The 6,000-nt window shown below is 46.3% G+C and overlaps 1 protein-coding gene across 3 annotated transcripts in view; it reads left to right on the top strand.

Moving 5' to 3' along the window:
* The first annotated feature begins 374 nt into the window (after window positions 1-374).
* The window catches only part of ADGRF5 (adhesion G protein-coupled receptor F5), a 97,144-nt gene continuing 91,518 nt past the window's right edge, over window positions 375-6,000 (top strand). For 2 of the 3 annotated variants that reach the window (XM_084753298.1, XM_084753297.1), the window contains exon 1: window positions 375-637. The gene's annotated coding sequence lies outside the window, so the exon portion shown is untranslated. The remainder of the gene's footprint in view (window positions 638-6,000) is intronic. The other variant, XM_084753294.1, reaches the window with a different exon arrangement.

The following is a 6,000-nucleotide window of genomic DNA, read 5'->3' as shown; positions in this document are numbered from 1 at the left end:
ACTTCCTGAGCCTATTTGGACAGTTTCTCAGTGACTGCTCTGCTACACATCTGGGCCATGGCCAGAGGCTGCGTGGAAGGTGACAAAGGCATCCTTGAGTTTTGCAGAGTTAAACACTTGGAGAAACTTCAGGAAGAAAGTACTTGGTTAAAGATAAAGGTAGCTGGCCCCTGAGCTCGCTGCCTATTGCTAGCTTCTCCTTATTTCCATGACTCTTAGGATGTTTATTCTCCCCTCTCTCAGTGGCCAAAGGACAAGTTTAAATTTCTGATTTCCTCTGGGAAGCCTGCAAGAGGCAAGAGGCACCAAATACAGGAAATCATGTGGAGAGGATTTCTCATTTATTACAGTCCCCAGATTACTTCCCTTCCCCAGCCTCCGCCTCCACCTCCAGGCACACAGTGCCTCCCAGTTTCTTCCTGCTCTGAGGAACAGCCCACAGTTCACCTCTGCCCTGAGGTCTGGAAGCCTGTGTGAGCCTGGACGCATCTCAGATCTAATCTGGTGAAACTCCCCTCTCCTCAGGGTTGCCTGAATGAATGGGAAGCCCTTAAGTTCCGCCTCACCTCAGAGGTCTGCGGGGAGATCTTCCACACAGGAGGACAAGTGAGGAGGCTGCCCACTGCTGAAGAGAAAGGTAGGTGCCTGTGTGGCATTTTGTTTCCTTGGCTATGAGGTAAGCTGCTCTAATGCAGACTGATGGGTTTCTGTCTACTCGGCACTTCCCGGTGGCTGCCTCTACTCAACTCCTGTGCCTTGTGGATCAGCTGGGTAAATAGTGGCAGGCAGAGGCCGTTCTAGTGGATTGTTTTGAATTCGTATGTCTTTGGCTGGAGAATAGCGGCCGGCATAGTGTAAGGACCATAAAGTGTGATTCTTGTTTTCTTTGGAGGAACATGACATTAGAGGTTGTGTGTTTTGGCTTCTGTGTAATGAAGTAATGAAGGAGGAAATACTTGTGAGCTGACTTGCCCTTTCCCCATTGTGAAGACCTCCACCATGATTGTTTTAATTTGTTTTCGAGGTAGAAAGATAGCAAGGTGGATAGAGAATATGCTAGCGGCAATACAGGCGCTTCTTGTTTATACAGCTTTGCATTATAAGTTAAAAAAAAAAAAAAAGCCTGAAAAGCAAAACCAAAATCCAACAAACAAACAAAAAGAGACATCTTGGTCAGGAAGTTGGTGGCCCTCTATGCTGCTTTCCAGAACATTCTTGCTCTTCCTGAGATTTCCTGAAATTCTTGATGTGAAAACCCTTTGCAGGCGCGACGCCCTCCCACCCTTTACCTGGCCGCTTTTGCTGGATGTCAGTGGGGTTCCAGGTGATGCAGGCTGAGACCCAGGGAAAGGCAACACAGGGTCAATTTGCACCACAGTGTTCTCTGAACTGCGTGGGGTGCACTCCTGTTTTATCTCCTCCCCGTCACCTTCATAACCAGCCTTTCCTCAAGAAGAAATATTTGTACTGATTTCAATGAGTGCCAGCCAACTTACTGAACTCTTTCCCCCCTAACTTTCTTGGTTTAGATGATGGGTGATCTTATTTATTGATTTCTTTATGTATTTGCCGTTGTATACTTAGGTGTGATAGTGTTTTCACTCCATTCATCCCCTGTGTCTTGCTACAGAGTTCTTGGGAAAATGTGATTTTGATTTTGTAGTTCTCTTCCTGAGCTATTGTCAAATAAACACACGCTGCCGCTTACAGCTCTGACACCTAAGGGCACCAGGGACCATTTGTATTGGGCATCACTTAAGGGCTTTTTGGAAATGCAATACCCTGCCTCCCCCTCCCCCCACCCCACCCCACAACCCCAATCCCTTTGCCAGACTTACTGAGTCTGTATTTCATCCAAGTTGTGATAAATCTTGCCAGCTCCCACTTTGAGGAGAGTAGATGACTCTTTCAAGTTCTGCCCCATAGCATCGTGACAGCCTTACCTCTCACCACCTGACTTCCCAACTGTACTTAGTGTCAGTTCCCTTGTCACGTGATCGCTCTGCTGCCCACCTAGGTCCTGGTGTGCTGCTCTCTCCGCCTGGATGCCTCCATTCGGCTTCTCCCCAATTACCCATTACAGCCTTACTTTACTCTCATGGCCCCACATTCAGTCCACCCCTTACTAAGCACCTTGGGTCTCTGATTTTATGGCATACAAACTGATGGTTGCTATGGGTTTTCTCATCGGTAACTAGACACTGGTGTTTTGTTCCTGAATCCATAACACTTGGCACAATGTCTGGCATATTGCTGATATTCAGTTAGTATTATCTGACTGACAGAAGGAAGGAAGGAAAGAAGGATGGAAGGAAGAAACAAATGAATGTGTACATTAGCTGAATAATTTGAATTAACGAGTAGGATGAGATGTGTTGCTAAAAGTTTTCCAGGGAGACTGCTAGTGTCTAAAACATTTTTCCACACCCTTCCAGCTGAGACTTTGCTGGATTCAGTTATTCACCGAACATGTTGAGGGTCTACTGGTGAGCTGTGCAGTTTTTCAAGTCTTTACATCTCTCTGGTTAGCTAGCCTCTGTCATAAGGCACTTCCTAATCCCTGCTCTCCATGCCTTACCAAACTAACCCAGACTTACTTTCTCAGCAACATGTAATAAACACCTCGTCTCTATCAGGCAGCCGGCTACATGCTAGGAACATGAGGACAAAAGAAACTATGTGAAAGCTGAAAGCCTGGCCTGGTGGCACATGCCTGTAATCTCAGCACTCAGGAGGCAGAGGCAGATGGATCTCTGTGAATTTGAGGCCAGCTTGGTCTGGTCTACAAAGCGAGTCCAGAGCAGTGAAAGCTACAGAGAGAAACCCTGTCTCAAAAAACAAAACAAAACAAAAAAGGAAATGAAATAAGGAAGGAAAAAGGAAGAAAGGAGGAAAGAAAAAACAGAGGTCCAATGGCTAACAAGTGTTAACACATGCAAGTGAGGGCATTGGGAGCCTTAAGACAGTGTGGTCATGCAGGAAAACTTGTACCATGTTCTGGGGTCTCTGTCCATAACACCTGAGCCCATGGTTGTCTTGCCAGGGGACTTTGAGTTTAAACCTTTCTCTAAGCCTTGATTTTAGGCAGCAAGGAAGCTTTGGCTTCCCTCGGTGTACAGAGGTCACAGTGCCTCTGCTCTCACATTGGCTCATTAAATTGCTTTGAGAGAAGGTCTTACATATCCCAGGCTAGCCTTGAACTATGAACCAAAGAATTATGACTTGAAATTCCTATGCCTCTGCCTCCACCTCCAAGTCTTGGGTTTACAGATCTAACCTTACCATGCCCGGTTTACGCTGTGCCCGGGGTGGAACCTAGGGTCCATGCTTGCCAACTAAGCAAGGAGCCTGCTACCCACTGAGCTACATCTCTCCCATCTCATGATAATTTGAAGGGCCGTGAGCTGTAGGTTTCTGGGACAAAGTCACAAAAGGAGTCATTTCATTGCTCTGCCTTTAACTCCAGCCATAAATGGTCACATTGTCCTTTGGTACCTTTTTTAGAGTACCACGTAGCAACAGCTCCAAAGGAGGTTAAAGACAAACAGCCCTTTCTTCATGTGCGTAGACCCAACCACTAGACTTAGGCAACACAAACTGTTCAGGCCTTCTCAAATGACTTCTTTCTCTGTCTTTTAACCCTCTTTTTCTTGTTTCTCTTACCACCCGGTGTCCAAATAAATGCTTCCCGGACACCCAGAATTCCTCCTTGCTTCTGTTGCTCATACAGCTTTGCCTCTAACTTACTGCACCTTTGTACAACAGCCTGTCAGCTCAGTTCCTAACTACTCAAATGTACATTCCTCTCAATGAATAATAAGCAAAGTGTTAGCGGCAAAGAGGGTGTTATCCTGCGTGGGAGGGTTCTAGTGGACAGCCATATATAGATTATATCTGAAACAATCTCTGTCTCTGTCTCTCTCTCCCTCTCTTTCTTCCCTCCTTCTTTTCCCTCTTCCTTCTCCTCCACCTCCACCACCACCCTTTTGGGAGCTGGGGCTGCATGCAGCCCAGACTGGCTGCCATCTTACTATAAAGATGAAGAGGGAATAAGCTTAAACTCTTGGTCCTCACACCTCTTCCTAAGTCAACATTTTCTTTTACATTAATTTTTTTTTAAAAAAATCAGAACCTTGTGTGGGGTAAAAGAGAAGAGGCAGTTTTAAATTCCTTGTTTTGTTCGTCCTTAAATAAGTAATGTACCTTGCTAACACAGAGGGTGAAAAGACGATTAATTAACTAACATGTGTAACGGGTTGCTTGACTGAATTATAACAGCAACACTGGGGAGATCGCTCATTGGGTAAAATGCTTGCCACACATACTTGAGGCCTTGGGCTCACATCACTATCACCTACATAAAAGCCAGGTGTGGCGGTGCACATCTGTCGTCTTAGCCCAGGGGGAAGGAGAGGCACAGAGATAAGTGGATCTCCAGAGTTGTTCTTCTTTTTCTTTTTCTTCTTCTCCTTCTCTTTCTCCTTCTTCTTCTTCATCATCATTTTTTGAGGCAGGGTTTCTCTGTGTAGCCTTGGCTGTCTTGGACTCACTTTGCAGACCAGGCTGGCCTTGAACTCACAGCGATCCGCCTACTTCTGCTAGGATTAAAGGTGTGCACCACCACGCCTGGCTGCTTGCTGTCTTCTTAATCTAACCTAACCAGTGAGCTCTGGATTCAGTGAAGAGACCTTGTGTCAAGAAATAAGGGGGAGAGGAGCAGAGGAGGCACCTCAATGCCCACCTGTGGTGCATGGGTACAAACATGCAAACACGCCACGCAGGTCACACTAAGTAAAGGTGCTATCCTAGATACTGAGAAGAGGATCACCCACAGAATAGCTGAAGGACACACAGGTTATTTGTTGTAGTATCTAAAGGGTACCTCCAAGTACTTAAAGGCCACCCGTGTGGAAAAAAAAAGAGGCCACTAGATCACTGAATAGGAATTAGAGGGTAAAAGACTTCAACTCAATATGCGGAAGGATTTACCCACCATGAGAATTGTCTAAAAATGGGTGAGTCGTCTTGCGGGGGTGGGGAACACCCTGTCCTGGGCAGCATTCCAGCACCCTAGGAGAGCAGAGGCCGGCCAGGGTGTTCCCAAGGGGATGACTGACTGGGTGGGATCTCAGCGATGGCCGAGAGGGTCCCTTCCCACTCTTGAGAGTTGTATGATGTCAGTGCCTTAACCCAAGCCACCAGATAAAGAACTGGGGGAAAAAAATCACTACCCTGGAGTGACGTGAGCTGACTTTTCACTCTCTGGCTTTATTTTTTGGCAGCAATAACTTAAAAATAGGATCCTTGCAACAATAGATTAAGTCAGACTTCCAGGAAAAAGCACACACACACACACACACACACACACACACACACACACACACACATGCACACACACACAAGAAAGAAAAAAAAGGAAAAAAAAGAAAAAGAAAGATCTGGCCACACAACCAAAGGATGGATTTTTTTTTTAAAGATTTATTTATTTATTTATACAGTACTCTGCCTGAATGTGTGCCGACACACCAGACAAGGGTACCAGATCTCATTGTAGATGGTTGTGAGCCACCATGTGGTTGCTGGGAATTGAACTCAGGGCCGTTGAAAGAACTGACAGTGCTCTTAACCTCTGAGCCAACTTTCCAGCCCCCAGGATGTGTGTTCTTAGGCACTCAGAAGTCTAACCGAGACATGTTGAAGCTAAGTAGCTCCATGCTCCTCTGATGTGAGTTAGGTGGCAGACCTCCAGAGAGAGAAGAGAACTGGCTGGAGCTGGCTGGAGCTGCCTGCCTGCTCTAACATCCAGTTTCTCAGTCTTCCTCCAACCTTTACTTCTTTTAAAGTAGCCTCTGCCAGCTGACAGCTTGGACAGTTCCTAGAGACGTAAGGACCGGCTTAAGTGGGCTCGGGCTATCTAACATTCTCTGCTAATTCTTGGTTCTTCCTCCACTCAGGAGAGCTGGCTATCCTTGCAGTCTGTTTAGGACCCTCACATCCTTC

This window comes from Acomys minous, assembly GCF_964271855.1.
Source record: "Acomys minous genome assembly, chromosome: 13".
In the NCBI taxonomy this organism is placed as follows: domain Eukaryota; kingdom Metazoa; phylum Chordata; class Mammalia; order Rodentia; family Muridae; genus Acomys; species Acomys minous.
The sequence above is the reverse complement of the archived record's forward strand: the minus strand, read 5'-3'. Positions and strand labels throughout refer to the sequence as shown.